At 39.1% G+C, this 17,308-nt stretch overlaps 1 protein-coding gene across 5 annotated transcripts in view; it reads left to right on the plus strand.

The window, feature by feature from the left end:
• sema5ba (sema domain, seven thrombospondin repeats (type 1 and type 1-like), transmembrane domain (TM) and short cytoplasmic domain, (semaphorin) 5Ba) overlaps positions 1 to 17,308 on the plus strand; it is a 233,363-nt gene that overhangs the window by 70,146 nt on the left and 145,909 nt on the right. The window contains exon 3 of one of the 5 annotated variants that reach the window (XM_084724799.1): positions 11,096 to 11,201. The exons of the other annotated variants lie outside the window; for them this stretch is intronic. The gene's annotated coding sequence lies outside the window, so the exon portion shown is untranslated. The remainder of the gene's footprint in view (positions 1 to 11,095; positions 11,202 to 17,308) is intronic. 5 annotated transcript variants of the gene reach the window in all.

Here is a 17,308-nt window from a genome sequence, read left to right on the forward strand (position 1 = left end):
ACTCCAGGGGGTGTTCCAGGTCAAATTCCCAACTGGAAACTCAGAAAGTCTGACTTCTCAGTTCAAATGGATGCATTATTATATATGCTATGTGCTAGGCTCATATATTGTTGAAAAGAAAACTAAATTTTGAAAATATTTTATGATGTTGTTGGGAGACTCGTAAAAGTGACTTATGTAGTCACATGTATGTTAGCATGTCAGTACAACATGAGCTAACTAGCTGGCTAATATATATATATATCAACTATCTAGGTGCATCTGGTTAATGTTTGTGAAATGCTAGCTCACTAATCTACGTGAATTATTAGCTAGCTATTCACCTAGGATGTGACTCTTTTGTGTCTGTGTCTCTTTTTCAGGTCCTCAAGCAACATCTTTTAAACATGTTCAAAGTTTGTTTTCCTTTTTCACAAAAACAACCATAGCACAAAGAATATAAGACAAGGAAACGGGACAGGAGAATAGTGACAGAGGCTCTGCTAGGCTCAACGGAGCAAAGAGGGGGTGGGTCTTAGGAAGGGTCAATTGCCACCACAAAAACTTTCAGGAGTTGAAAAATCCTGTGCAGGTTTCTTTTAACGCAGAGCTGATTTCAGTTTGAATCCCAGCTTAGCCTCTGGCAAAGGAACAAAATAGGTTTTGTAACTCCAAAGCTCTACCCAATACATCCAGGTGTCACCTTGTTTGAGTTACGACCGTGAGCAGCAACGATAACTTCAAGAAATAGCTATAGTTTTATTATGGTATCATTTGATTCTGGTGCCAGTATATACTGTTTATTGCAACAGCAGTTTTTGCTGTTTTTCCAAATAAACATTTTTCTGTCCTGTATCCCAAAAACAATTGGTGAAAAAGCTGCGATTTTGCCCTATACTCCAAGCCACCGAAGTCCAATCAGTCACCTGGAAAGCTGTGGGTTTGAATTTGATTGATTATGAGCAGGCATAGTTGCTGAAAGGGGTTATTTTTTTAAAGTTACACTATATATGTCCCCAACCTATCTCTGTACTGAAAAGTGCCCTTCAGAGATTCAGCTGATATAAGTTGTTCTCTCAAATGTTCATAGTATTTTTTAAACAAATAGGTATGAATATCAAAAATCATATATATAAACATGATAAAATACTAAATAAAACATGAAGTGTTTAGAGTTTTGGGTGATATTATGGATATCTAAGCAGCAGGCAGGCTGTAAACAAAGTTGTTGTGGCTCCTTAAGGGGACTGGAAGAATGAGTGATTATACCTTCAGGGTACGTGTGTGTGTGTGTGTGTGTGTGTGTGTGTGTGTGTGTGTGTGTGTGTGTGTGTGTGTGTGTGTGTGTGTGTGTGTCTCCTTGTCAGCACTGTAGGTTTGTGTTATTGTGAGGTTTGTGATATGGAGGTCCCTTAATGCACTCCTGCCAGTGTGCAGGGTGAGTGATCAGGGCAGTCTGTGGGATTGAATCCAGCCAGGTCTGCCCAAACACCAGGCTCTGTGGCAGCCGGGGGGCTCTGTTCATTGCCCCCCTGTCTGTCCCTGAGCATGGCCACTGCTGATGGGATCATGGCTGTGGATCACTACTGCTAATAACACTCTACACCCCTCCTCTCTCTAATTGGCAAGGGGTATTGCTGCTTCACACTCACAAACAGAACTTAATTGCCATGTCAGCACAGGGAATACCAATCATACAGCAGGGAAGAATTGCTTTTTGGCCCTTTTTTCTATATTTGTAAAGATTTTGCTTTATTGTACAGCTGGAATAGTAAGTCAATTAATGATTTAAATTATGTTTAAAGTAAAAATGCCAAATGTTCTCTAGTTCCTTCTTATCAAATGCTGGTTTGCTGTGTGTCTGTTTTATAAAATTGCAAATGGAACACATTTGGATATTGGCAGCCTTACTTGATGTTTGTTCAAGTTGGAAGTAGAGAGCAACCAGAAATGTGGGGGGGCGGGAGGGTGGGGGATGGTTGATAATAGAAAGGATCCCTTGCTGGATTACACCAAGAGGTGTCAGGAATTCTTTGTATGCCACTTACACGCCGGACCATGAGGACGATTCCTGCAACAATTTGCAGGTGTGTATGTGTGCACGCATTGCCCACAAAAGTTGGATGATAATTTAAAGCTCAAAATTTTATAATTATGATTAACTACATCTAATGTGAAAGTGGTCCCTGTTATGACAACATCACAGAGAATTCTCATCAAACTCTACAGCTTTGTAGAGGTTTTATGGCACACTTATGTCTCAGAGCTCTCATCAACCTTGTTTCCAGCACACAGACAAAGTCGCAGCTGGTGAGTAAAGGAGAAGACAGAGCCAGACATTTTTCTCAAGACTGAGACTGAACCAGAGATAGAATGAGAGGAAATAACATTCAGCAGGAGTGAGGAAACAACTGATTGCTTTCTGTTGTGTTATTGTTAGACTGGTATATCTGAACTATCCATATAAAACACCAAAGTTGCAAACAAAAAAGGTAAATCAACAGCTTCCATGTTCTGCAAGACAAAATGACTGATTTTGCCCAAGGAGTTTGGTTGGTTTGGAGAGAGTGATATTTGGCTTATATACTGTAACTGTGGTTTACCGTTGGAAAAGGCTGTTTGACAACAAGGGCAAGTGGTGAAAATATTCTAAATATAGCATAAAACTAAACTGACTTAAATACAGCTATTTACAGGATACATAGTGATGAGTGTATCTATGTAAGTCTATGTAAGATTATTAACTGTAACAAATGTAATAAAAGTAAACTTTGATGTAGTACTGTTCATACACCTAGATTACATGTAAGCCTACAGCTACACATTTTCTTGAGTAAACTCTAAGTTGTTATGCCTCCAGAATAATAACACAATAGCTAGATATAGCAAGACCAACATAAAAAGTTTATGTCAGAAGAAGCCAGTTGCATTGTAGTAATGTCAACCGTGACCTCCACTGTGTGGTAATGTATTTCATGAATAAAATAGACATATTACATATCTGTCCAGGAGGAAGAGGCCAGTTCAGGATACGTTTTGAATCCCTTCAAATCCGGCAATTCAATTTTCTCCAGGTGTTGAATGACCAGCCAATGTTGCCTGTTGACTGTCTCTTTTTCTTTGTGCTGATCCTGCCCCAGTATCAGCAAATAACCACCAAATATAACATCAAAAATAAAATATTTTAAAGAAAAAGCGCTCCTGCTTACTTTTAAATGAGCACCCTATTACCCACTGCAAAACTGTGCCTGGGAAAATGTAAAGACAGGCTCTTCCAGTCTGCATGCCAAAAATCATTTTGTGGGGAACTGGACCTGGGGACAGGTATTTAACCATATAGAAATAGTCAGTCTTCTCACTGATGGTCTCGTTTGCTTATGTAGGCCATATAGAGGCATCAGGATTAGACTGAGACTGTTTCATCACCAGTTAATAACAAGTTGAGTTTGATTTAATATAAATGATATACATTTATTTATCCACTGTATAAACAGTTTACTCACTCTCAGGAACAGTAATTATTCTTTAAGCATTTCAAATGCTCAAGTAAATATCACGTCATACACTATGGACATCAAGATAAGTCTGTAATAATGATTACACACATGCAGCAACAACAGTATCAACACAAACACACATTAGCTGCAGAGTTTTGTGTGGTTCAGTATTTGTGTTGGTGTTGCATACTGTACATGCTGCAGCCACACACTATGTCTCTTTGCAGCTCTGCTCATCATATCAAGTGATATGTTTTGATCCGCGCCCTCTTTGAAGTCGGATGTAATAAATTTGCTCATCAATTACACTGTCTGGCTCGGCCTTCTGTGCGTGTTTTGTTTGGTGTCCGCTCCAGTTAATTAGAACAGAACGTGTCGTGTCGTCCTTGAGATAGCAGCTAATAAGTGTGAGCTGTCTGGATCGCTGCTTCATAATGCCCGCTTTGCTCTCCGAGCAGAAAGGAACAGCATGCAGAATGGAGGGGTAGCCCAGTGTGTGTTGCAAATAACGCACAGGCGGTACTCGTGCACTCTGCAGGTCGTGTGTGTGTTGTGAGGGCGGCCTTGCTGAGAGGTCCTGCAGAGTTCTCAGACCTCACATTCACACTCTGTGTTGAAGTGTGAGCTGGTTTAGGATTCCTCGGATGGTTTGTGACATTCCAGCTCCTCGATGTTTGAAGCGATGAGATAGTCCCGACACCACTATCTCATGTTATCAGCTGTTATCAGCCTGGCCGCCATCGCCCTGTTGGGTCTGTAAGTCATCACAGAGACATGTTTAAAACACTACGCACTGAAAGATCTGAAAACATGCTAGGTTCTGGAGAAGGCCCAGAGACCACCAGGGTCTCTGAATGCAGAGCTGGAAAGTACATTTACTTAAAGGGGCAGTTCACCCCAATATCAAGAGGCGGACAGACATCTAGACAGGTTTGGTGTAAGATGCAGATTTTGGAGATGTCACCTGTAGAGATGTCTGCCTTCTCTCCAATATAACTCAGCTTGTGGTGCTCAAAGTGCAATTTCATGTGTGGAACTACCTTTTTCTTAGTAAAAAGAAGTGGTTTGGTGGATCCTTGTGTAGACAGAAAATACATGAAACTGCTCACAACATTCAGCCCATCGTTGATAGGCAATATATCCGTCCAATTTCCCAACCCTAGTAATGTGCTACTAATCTACCAAGTATGATACAAGCATCTAAAATAATATGAAATGCTCTTAGATGTATCCATCAGTGATAAAAACAGAATCACATGATATTTTTTAATAATATAACACTGTGAAAGGGGCCATTCTGTATAATGAGTTCTTTTACTTTTAATACTTTAAGTACATTTGCTGATAATACTTACATACTTTTACTGAAGTAACATTTTGAATTCAGGAGTTTAACTTGTAATTTGTGCTTGTTACTTGTACTTTTTGATAAATTTTAGACTACAGTACTACTTTTACTGAAGTAGGTTTCACTGTACACATGGACTGATGTGGAATTTCTTGGCTAATAACAATAACTGAGAATCATCTATTGTGGTTGATACCAATCTAATTTACAGATAACATTATACTTGAAAAAAATGTGAAGAGGTAAACAAAGGCAAAGGCAAACAGTTTGGATTGACCAGTTAATTTTTCTACCAAGAATCCAATTTTTGTAAACCAATATTACAATTATTTTCTTGTAATTATTACAAGAAACAGTATGTCTTCATTATTTTCTCCTTTAAAGTGCTAACAGGAGGCAGTGCAATTAATTTGAAGTCCTCTATCTGCCAGGGACATGATTATACTTGCAGTGTTCAATCACATTTCCAGAGTAACTGCAGCTATTTATATCCAATAATTACTTTATTCCATTACTGGACATAATTATATTGGCAACAGCTATAAAATGCATCCCTATGAATATATTGTAAAATTGTAGTCTGTAAGAATGACAACAGGATTTGTTGACTGTATTTATTTTGGTAGACCGTGCAACAAATATGAAATTGGGCTCTGTGGTCTGTCGGGCAGCAATTACTGATTATTTTCTTAATCAATTAATTGTTTCTAAACTTTTACACTAGTCCTGTGCCCACTGCAAGCTCCCTGAGGTGTCATCTTTCAAAAGCTTATTTTGCCTCAAGAGCAGTTTAAAATGGCTTCAGTTAATGTGTAATGAACAAATAAAAGTTGCAAATCCTCTCATTGAGGAGGCTGGAGAATGCGAATGTTTGTTATTCTATTCATATTTGATGAATAACAAATGATAAATCAGTGATTAAAGTTTTGATTGTCTGAAAATTGTTGCAGCACTAGTGGTGTAATGTGTATCTTTTTGTGGTTTGTTCAAGCTGAAAAGTTCAGATCCTGCCCTGGAAAATTTATTCAAACTCTCTATACACATCTAATCAGTTCTTATTTTGCGCAAAGAGCATAGAAGCTCAGATAGCAGATAGATAGAAGCTCATATTAACCCCCCCCAAGCCTCCTTTTTCTTTGTGACCTTTGGCTCTCCAATTAACAACCTCTGCTCAGAGCATTGGACGGCCCTCTTTTGTGGCCGTGTCAAGTCAGAGATGTGTTGGACAGACCTTTTGTTTGAGTGGTTACTCATGTCTCTGCCTTTTTGTTCCCTAATAGCCCATCATCTGGGCACTGTCCCTCTGACCTCGCGCCTCTGACATGTCGCTCTGCGAAACGACAGAGAAAAGGCCACAACTCTGAAGACTAGAAATGTACAAGAAACTATATGAGCATGTTCTGAATACTAAATGCACTGAATGCATTAATAGGTTGTGCTGAGTTTAACTGACAAATCTGAGACTACTGGTTTTGATAGATTTGTTTTAGTTAATAAACCAGTTATACCAGTGATTCTCTACCTTTTTGACCCCCTGACTTCTAAAAAGAAAGCACTGTTTGCAGCCCCTTGTCACATGTTTATACTGAGTTATAAGAATCAAAAGACATTTTCCTGTCTGGTATTTTTGGGGAGGTAAAGTTATCCAGTTTTTGCAAAAGCAACAAACTAAAATGAACCAAAAACAGATAATTTTGTGTTTCATGTCCTGTATGGTGTCTTAGGAGCAGAAAGGAAAGACAATTAGTCTTCAACAAAGTTCATCATTATTTAACCAAATAATGAACACTGCCTGGTTTTAGCTTCTCAAATGTGAGGATTTTCTGCTTATCTCTGCTTTCACTGTAAACACAATGTGCATTACTGTTAGTCAGAAAAAGCAAGCAACCCAAAGACGTCACCTTGACTTCTTTGAACCTGCAATGGGCATTTTTTAGATTTTTCTAAAATGTCAGATTAACCAACTAATTGTATGTTTCAAAACAGGATGGATACAAAATCTAGATTCATATTGAAAACTCTTTTATTAAACATTAAAGAAACACTTAAGCGTTTGAAATGGTTAGTTTGGATTCACCAAAATCACACAATACCTTTAACAAATTAGTAGATGAAGACAGTGGTAGACCAGCAACTCCTCTGTTCTGCCTGGTAAAATGACTGATTTCACTCATGGAGTTTGGTTGGGAGCGATATTTGGCTGAATGTAAGTACCTCATACAATCCCACATCAAATAATTCAAACAGTCCCAAGGCCTCTGGTGTATTTGATATTTTTCAGAATTTTGTCTATTCAATTAGACTCACTTTTTACGTTGCAAATAGTAATTTTTCTAAATTCTTCGTTCACAGCTGTGCTGAACAACAATGTTAAATCCTTTTCCATTGATATTTGAGTGTCCTGAAACCACGTTACTGGGATTGGTTTGCCTGTGCAGCCTGTCCCCTATAATGCACCTGAGCTCAGCCTGTATAGTAACTCTCTAATGTGAAACCGGTGGCCAAAATTGAACAGTCTCTTACTCCCTGAGTTCTCTGAACTAGTTGGGTGAGTTCAAATCAATACACGCCCGGGGGCCCCCAGTTCACACAATGAAACAGTATCAGGTAGACACAGGGAGAAATGCAGTCGATAATATCACATTATGGTTTCAGTGTGTGTGAATGAAGGTGTGAGACTGTGGTTGACAGTGCCAAGTGAAATCATAATAGAGTTTCTGAGGGCCAGACACAGTGTGTTATTACAGACTGGGGATGTGGAAAGGTATAAAATGGCTGGCTGTTACAGGTGTGTGCTTCAAGTGGGTGGTTTGAGTCTGTGTGTGTGTTTCCCAGGTTTCCCAGTGTATGTCTTGGATCATATGTAAATGTACACATGTGACAGCACGGATGTGTGTCTCTTTGTGTGTATGTGTGTGTGTGTAAAACAAGAAAAATAGAGAGACACTGTGGGATCCCCATTAATAGCCATTTCTTTGGCCTAAGCCCATTATCCTTCAGTCAAACCTTTCCTTAATCACTTCTGCTCAAATCATACTCTTCTCCTGATTGTTGCTGCTGACATGAAATAGGAATCCACTCGTACAAGAGGCCACATTTGTTTGGTCATCTATTCAGTGTGGTGCAGCTGAAGTCATACAAAAACCCGGACACTGAAATCTAATAAAATCAGGGTGACGTACTCGGGAGCTCTTTGAGATTGGACATTGTTGCTTTATTCTTGTGGAAATATAATTGTTTTTCTGAGCTGGTGTTTCTTGGTTGACTTAATGCAATCTGTTGAAAATTGTCAAATTGTTGCAACTATTCACAGTCTTGAACATATCTATGTGTTGTCACAAGGGTTTTACATGTTAAGATTGCCACAACATGAAAGTAGAGAAAATCAGACTCAAATATCCCTGAACTTACAAACCCCAATTAAAAAAAGGCGAGTACAAACATAATGCAATTATTTGCAAATGATTTTCAACAAATATTCAGTGTTATGACAATATATGTAATATTTAAACTGATAAACTTTATTGGGTTTTTTTTGTAATTATACACTCACTCTGAATTTGATGCCTGCAAGATGTTCCAAAAAAAAAAAAAAAAAAAAAAAAAAAAAAAGTTGGAACAGGGTCATGTTTACCACTGTGTTACATCATCCCTTCTTTTCACAACACTCAGTAAGTGTTTGGGAACTGAGGGCTAATTGTTGAAGTTTTGAAAATGAAATTCTTTCTCATTCTTGCTTTATATATGACCTTAGGTGCTCAACAATCCCGGGTCACTGTTGTCATATTTTGCACTTCATAATGCACTACACATTGTAAATGGGAGACGAGTCTGGACTGCGGACAGACCAGTGTAGAACCCACGCTCTTTTACTATGAAGCCATGCTGTAGAAAGACATGCAGAATGTATCTTGTCTTACTGAAATAAGCAGGTATGGTTCAGCACCTTGCTGAAAATTTCTTTATGCATCTAAAAAGTGCTAGAAAATTGTGACGTATGATGCAAGAGATGAGTGCAGGATTAGCCATAGCCATAGCCATAACATGGTAACAATGGTGATGTGTTTATAGTGACATGTCTCAGTGTGATCTCTGTGTTATTAAATTCTGAATTGCCTAAATAAACTCCAGTATGAGCAGACATCTGACTTTGTATGACTCCACTCGCATTTCGTGCTTCTTTCATCTTCCTGATTGGAATAGTAGAAATATAAGCTCCCTTGGTAATAGTTTCATTTCCAAGTGTGAGATGAGCACACGTAAAAAAAAAGTGGAACACACACAGGTATGTAGGTTGTATCCATGTGGGTATGGAGAGGAATATTGATGTAGATGTGTACAGATGTGTTAAAAATGTACATGTAGAAGGGTTTTCATGGATATACCCTCCTGGAAGTAAAGATGGAAAACTGAAAGTTCTTTTAGGACTGAGGATGATATGCACTCTCTGTGCATATACATATATACATATGACCTGGAAAAGGTTTTAATGTAAAAATATCAAAAAGTTTCTGTTCCCTCTGAAATACTGCATTTTCCAAATAAAAATAAAATATAAATAGCAAGGACTGAATTAATATATTCATCTGCTTTTACCATTTCATGTCCAAATTCAAGCACATTTGTGCTAATGCAGAATAAAAGAAAAGTTGCACAGATGGTGAAATATCATTTATTCTTTCCTACTAGCACCATCATTGTCAGGCTAATTTCAGTAGTACTCAATCAAATGATAATCGTTTTGATTTGTGATCAATTTTAGGGAATGATTTCATTAGTTTGAGTTTTACTGTGTTGCTGAAACTCTGGCTGCTCCTCAGACACCTGTGTCTTCTGTTACAACTGCAAGAGTAACTTAATGTTATTAGCCTAATTTGAGAGAATTAATTATGTAATCTGAGGACATGATTTAGTAAGTCAAGGGCAGCAGTTATTAATTTGATGGAACAAATTACTAATTAGTACACACAGATTATTCATTTGACGATTTAAATTACTAATTTGTGCGGAAAAGTTCTTCCCCTGATCCCTTCCTGGCTTTGTAGAGACATAACTATAAGACAATTACTTACTCGTTCAGGAGCTTTCAACCTTATCTGACAGTCTTCGTCAGCAGATGATATTATCTCAGTTGTCATGGATCTGTAGATTAAACATTAGCTGTGCCTGAAATAATGTATTATTCACTATAAAGTGCTGTATATCTATTTTTCTGATTTTGAATCTGAGGGCGGGTTCACTCATAAACTTCTCGTTCCTTAAACTAACCAATGTGAGGATGATACATTGCTTCAGTTTTCCAGCTGGTCTGGTTTGTGTTCACAAAGGAAAAACTCAAAGTGTCTAGAAACCGTAAACACGCCGTTTGGTGGAAATGTTCGATTATTGGTTTGAATGTGCAGTCGGTGGGGAAAAAGGATGACAAATGACCCAATTTCTACCTGGATGTCATACATAATAGAGCACCAACAGGTTCTGTTCATGTCGATGTTGATCTGGAGCGCATGTCAGCAGGGTTAAGAGGACCGTACATATAAATGCCTCATAAAACAGAGGGAATCAAATAATTTAATAATGCAGGCGATTCTCATTTTGTCATGAGTCCAGGTTTGCCTCCTGCCAGTTGACATTTGGCTAGAAAACACACTTCTAGTTCATCAGTCACCAAAACCCAAGGAGAAAACATTTTTTAAATGGTAAAATTATATACAGTGGTTCGCTTCTGTGATTGGTTCAAATGCCGTTCACACCAGAAATGAACCACTCCAGAGTTCACTGGACAGTGGTCTGGATCCACCCTTTTAAGGCAAAACAGAGTGGCTGTTTGGTCCAGACCAAAGTTTGAGTCCACTGTTCACAGCGACCCAGTAAAAGAAGTAGAAAGCAGTATTGTCCACTGCAGTGTAGACTACTATCTGAACAAAATCCAAATTCAATGGCACAAAATGATGATGAATAAAGTTGGAGTTCTGGAGAAAGTTAGGTCATCTTATACTGGGAATGGGAATGAAACTCAGTGATCAACTATCTTACCGACCTGTGATTGGATGAAGTCTCCTATTATGCTAGATTTTCTTGAGTCTGAAAACAAAGCCAAGAGAAGGAGCAGAAGTCCAGTCCTTCCTCTGATCACTTGAATTACAACATGCTGAAAGGTTATTATAGAATTTTTGGCCAATGATGCCAAAAATAAGATGCCTACCACAGTTTTAATAAGTGTGCAAAATCTCAATTTACTGCTCATTAAAATGATTCACTGTCTGTAATTTAGGGAGCGTGAACGAGGAGGTGATTTAGGACATGTCTACAGTTCCATGACAAAAGAGAAAAACCTCATCTGCTGTGATTTTTTGGAAGGGAGACACACACATGCTCAGGTAGCAAACCACACACATCCAGTGCCTTTTCCCCCTTCCTTCCGTCCCTGTGTTTTGCTGTCTCCTCTGTCTTTCACATCACAACTCAGTTGACAGTCCCACAGCTATATGAGTATATCAGATGGCACCTCCCCTCAGGCACCATAATGCCTTGATTCCACCACAGCTTCTGATTTGATATCGGACATAATCCAGACAGCGCCTGCCAGCCTCACCACCTCATCAGCCCTGTCACTCAATGTTGTCCCTGAACGCACACACACATACATACACACACACACACACACACACACACACACACACACACACACACACACACACACACACACACACACACACACACACACACACTGTTTTCTCCAGTCCGAGGTCAACCTTGCCTCATTCTTGTAGAAGATCCTTTCTCCGCTTGTGCCTGCCTTCTCAAGCATAAGTGAAGGGGCTCAATAACAAGAGATGCTTGCCATGACCCCTCTGTCACCCTTTCTATTCCAAGAAGAGAAAGAAAGAAGATCTTCTATCTCGCCCTGTAACCATCTTCATCACACATTCTTGCATCCTTCCCCCAAGTGTGTTGCCTACATACTTGGCCCCCGTTCCCTTGAGACCCTCATGAGGCCCCCTGCCCACCCCCCATTGCAGTGCAGGCATTAAAGAGATTGGTGGGGTTGAGCTATTGAGTTGAATTAGACATGGTCAATGTAGCTTTGGCTGGACCAAACCCCCTGAGGGCAAGAGTGGGAGAAGTTGAATAGGATGGGAATATGGTGGCAATATGCATCCACAGTGTGGTTGTCAGCATTTATCACAATGTTGTAAGGCTGGTTTGATTTGTTAGTTTGATTAAGCAGAGATACATGTGCAAACCCCAACTCTAAAAACCTTACCTTGTGTAAAACTTAAATAAAAAAAGAATGCAACAATTTGCAAAAACCTTTTGCAACTTATTTCAGTTGATTACAGTACAAAAACAACATATCTAATGTTCAAACTGGTAAACTGGTTTATTGTATTTTGTAAATATACACTCATTCTGAATTTGATGCCTGCAACACCTTCCAAAAAAAGTCGGGCCTGTTTACGACTGTAATACATCACCTTTTCTTTTAAACAACACTCTGTAAGTGTTTTGGAACTGAGGAAATTAATTGTTGAAGTTTAAAAAGGCATTTTTCCCCCCATTCATGCTTGGTATACGATTTTAAGTGCTCAACAGTCAGGAGACAGGTCTGGACTGCTGAAAGGACAGTTAGGTACTCAAACTCTTTTACTACAAAGCCATACTGTTACATATGTAACACATGTTACGCATGTAACCAATATGTATTGGCATTGTCTTACTAAAACAGACGTTGTCTGGGTGGCGGCATATGTTGCTCCAAAACCTGTATGTACCTTTCAGCATTAATCGTGCCTTCACAAATGTGACAGTTGCCCATGATACCACAGGCACTACCTCCATACCATGACAAATACTGACTTTTAAAGGTGGCGCTGGTAACAATATGGATGAGCCTTCTCCTCTTTAGCCTGGGTTACTGTGACAGCAGGTGTTTTTTTAGCACTTCACAACTTAAATGTGTTGCAGGCATCAAATTCAGAATGAGTGTACACAAAAAAGTTATTCAGTTTGAACATTAAATATCTTGTCTTTGTACTGTGTTCTGTTGAATATAGGTTGAAAGGTTTTGCAAATGCTTGAATTCTATTTTTTTATGTACATGTTTTACACAGTGTCACAACCTTTTTTTGAATTGGGGCTTCTAAACACAAATTCTGAGCCGTACTGTACCTATTTTGTCATGAACTTCGTCCGAACTGAGCAGAAACGGCAGTGAGATAAAAATGACAAGTGTGAAATAAACTCTACTGCCTTTTTGCTCTGTTTAAAACCGAGATGCTTGATTTACACTCAGAACTGGAAACATCGATCTTGAGTTGAGGTCCGTGAGGAAACAGGTGTTATTTCCTTCTGTTGTAATTCATTTTTTGTGTGTGAGGGAGAATTCCTGTGAGCTTTTGGATGAGGAAGTATTGATATTCCTGTGCCATACATGCTAATGATGAGCGTTGGGAGGACTGTTGCAGTCTGTGTAGGAACAACACATTTTTCATGCACTTAAAGCTCTGGAGGGGCTTAGCTTGAAATCCTGCTAAAAGATGCTTAACAATGATGTCTAATCACTTCTAACGAATCAAAGAAGAAGGGAAAAGATTCCTCCTCCGGGAGCGTTGCTGCAAAAATTACCAATTACATTTCTTATCTGCTATCCCTGATGACAGATTTTTTTTTAAAAGCAACAACATTGATTTATTTTATTTTATTTTTATACCCGCTGGTCACACAGGCTTCCTTCCTTGTTCCGTTCCAAACTGGCATAAAATAGGCAGTTCTTTTATACAGGTGGCAACTGCTTCCCACAGGGCCAGAAGCAATTTAATCAGTGTCGTAACAGATTCTGATGAGAATTCACTCAGCGAGTTAGCATTGAGTTGTAATTAGAGGTACTCCCCTTGCAGGCTAAAATGGAGCAGGCAAAGGTGCAGTGGACTCGGGAAACTCTTTTGGTTCATAACTGTCTCTGGAGTGACGGAAGAAAGAAATGAGGGAGCAGAGTTCAAACCAAATAAGGAGCGATAAGAGGATGAGGGGGTTCAAAATGAGATTGGGGAGAGACTTACAACTGGTTCGAGGAGGATCGACACACCTGCCGAGAGGCCCTGCCGCCTGGAGGAATGTGATGGGCTCTGACAATCGCAGGGATGCATTCTGAAGAGCAGCAGTTATGGCCCTCCTGTCGGCTTCTTTTCCCTGAGTCTTCTCTTTAGCCGAAGGCGAACTGTAACATTTGGAGCCCGGGCTGTCAGAATGAACCATCATCTGACACGACAGTTTCAGCTAAATGAAAGAGGGAAGTGGGAGAAGGGAATCAATTTTTTTATGGAGTGATCATTTTTAAATCCTTAGGCCCGTTTCTTTGTCAGCTAAGAATATCTACTCTCTACTGCTTGAAAACCTTTCTCAAATGTATTTATTAAGACAACCCCTTTGAAATGGAATATCTCATTTTGAGCGGCTTCCCCACATTTATCACGATCACTACGTACTGTAACAACAGAAAAGTAACAAAATAGAAACCCAGTTATCAAAATGATCTTTCCAGTCATGACTCCTTACAGGGGGTGTCAAACGTACAGCCAAAGTAGTTTGTAAGGTGGGGGATAACTTAACTTTCTTAATTATTAGTTTTTCACTTTAGTTGATGTTGTGTGGTGATACCAGTACTACTACACAGGAGAGAAAATGTCTGGAAAATTAAAAGAATTCACAGATCTTGTCAAGTTGCTCAAATCATAAAGAAGTAAAATATTAAATAAAGTAAAATTATTCAGTTTCTAAATACATAAATGTTTTGTGCATTTGTAGATCCACTGTAATCTGTGTGTTGGAATGCACTTGTAATGACAGTAGACTGACTGAATGTGGAGAAACTGAGACATTATTGATTTTGCATTTTCCTTAGACATCTCAGGCTGTTGATCAACTGTTTTGTAAATGGATGGCTCATTAATTCAGCCTTTGCTAAGCCCCTCCTCTGAGCAGCGGCTGTCCAGTCACAGGTTAGCAAACATAACTAAGGACCACAGGCCTGTCGAGCTTTGTATTTGTTTCCATGTTGAAGTTGAGTGTGTGGGGCTCTAAAAAGTGTGATGCTTGTGTTGTAAGAGTGTGGAGGGTGGTGTCTTTTTTTGGTCTTTCAAAAATCTTCAAATACACAAGAGCAAATGTGTGAGGAATGGATGTGAAACACATTATTTTGGTCATTATGCTCACTATCTACCTGTGTGAATGAGTGCAAGGTTGTAAGTTGTGCATGAGCACAGCTTTTGTTAAGAGAAGTACGGCCCAGTAAAGTGAATGACTGAACGCCTCGTCAAAACCATTCATTCAGTCATTATCTGCTCTAACATTAGCTGCAAACATTAGCATGTCTGGCTAACTAGCTTACTACCTGCAGTAACATTACCGCCAGCCAAACATGTAGTAGATACCACTGATTAAACTGGGATTTGTTATGTGGGTTTTTGAGGAGAAGGGTGCGGGCTGGTCAATGACAACACATCTCTCTCTGACTCGCTCTGTTAAGTCTAAACTGGGTTAATTTAGCTCTTATCCTGGCTCTTCTCCTGGGGTGATCATGGTCCTGGGGGTCTGGGTGACCGTCTCAATGTCCTCCGGAGTAAATCTAGTCCCTTCTCTTCCTTTTTCAATGTTAATGAGGGTATTTATGTCATCTATCAAGTGCTGTATTTTATCCTCTGAATTTTATTTTGCCGGGGTGTAGCTTTAGCCTCACTGTTAACGTATTAACATGACATCATATCGTTAAGTAACTTAAAATGTTTTTGACACTTTTACAGGGTTATTGTTTTAAAATGTGTCAGATGGAAACATTAAAAAGTCAGCTGGAGACAGACTTCTCAGCTCACTTAAGGAGTTAAGCACTGGCATTAGCTTACATTAGCTAGGTGCATTTATGAATTCTGTTGTTATTTATTTCTCTGTGGATTCGAAGACCTATAATTTTAAAAAATTACTGTCAATATCAGATGTATGTTAGATCTGCCTCCATTACCACTGTAAACTGTGAGAATAGAGAGCTTGACAGATATAGCAGCAGTAACTAAGGAGTGCAACAGGTTTAATTATGAACATTGTTGGAATGTACTTGTACATCTGATCACTAAAAAAAAAGGAAAAACTCGGGGGTGGTGTTATTTATAGGTTATTGTGTACTGGTTTTACTGGTCCAGCCCACTTGAGATCAAATTGGTCTGTATGTGGCCCATGAACTAAAATAAGTTAGACCCTGAAAAACTCACTGAGTGACTCCTGACTGGCAAATAGTTTTCATTGTTTGTTTTAAGTTAAGTCTCGTTGTTGTTAAATTCACATCATGTACAATGCATATACCATTATCACCTAATTCTAAAACATATTGTTCACATTTGCCCACTTCAAACATTTCATTGTCCTAATCACTTCATTTCCTCCTACCGCGTTGCATCAGTGGGCAGTCCGCCATCCAGCTCTCCTCGGGATACTGTAGAGGTCTGTGCCGAAATACACCCAACCCGGTTCCCGCTGCTTGACTAGCAACTTGCTGTTCTGTTGCCATAGATACGTGTTGGCATTGGCAGCGAGTTTTAAGAGCCTGTGCTCAGGAAAGGCTGAGAGGTACTGGCTGCAATCTGGAGAAAGAGTGGAAATGATTTGTTTTAAAATGAGAGCTTACCTTGTTTATCTAGGTTGAGACTTCCAAAATTATCTTCCATCAAGGTACTGTGGACTTTTTTATTATAAGCCACGGGGAGAAAAAAAAAAAGTTGTTGTACTGCTTTGGGTTGTTTACAACAACAAGCCGCACCATGCTGAAGCATCCCAGTGAGATATTAATGTAGTACACCTTAACAGGAAATACACCGCCTCTAGCTTTTAAACATTTAGGTCAAATTGCGTGTCTACTCTAAATTGTCAGAGCACACAGCCAGAGGTAAAAGAACACATTTACATAATTACTGTACTTTATTAGTTAGTGGTACTTTCAGTAATTGAGTACTTAAACTTTGACTTCATTTCCAGACTTTTACTTCACAACATGCCAGAGGAAAAATCTCTCTGTTTGTCATACAAATTTATCCAGCAGCTTTGGTTATTAGATACATTGCAGATAGCAGAAATCTTAGCTTGCAGGCCATGGACAGACAATGTGCTTTTATCAGTGGTATTGAAGAGTAAGGACCACAGCTTCTAGTAGGACCCAAATTACATTTGCAAGTATGTTTACATACTGTTAAATGGGCCGCAGTGGCGCAGCTAATTAGCTATCTAGCCTATAAACTGACATTAGCAGTGTAGTTTTTCCCCAGTGAATGTTTGCAAAATGCGTGTTCATGTTTGTGAGTTAGATAAGAAGGAACATTGAGCAGGAAAGTTAATGTTGTTCAAAGTCTGTCGCTCCTAGAACAGATAGAACTCCTAGAATATAAGAGAACAGTGATGTTATTGCTGTATGCTAATATAGTTTAGAATAAAGCGATTTGAT

This window comes from Lutjanus erythropterus, chromosome 8 (genome assembly GCF_056507025.1).
Source record: "Lutjanus erythropterus isolate fLutEry1 chromosome 8, fLutEry1.hap2, whole genome shotgun sequence".
NCBI classification, from domain to species: Eukaryota; Metazoa; Chordata; class Actinopteri; order Lutjaniformes; family Lutjanidae; genus Lutjanus; species Lutjanus erythropterus.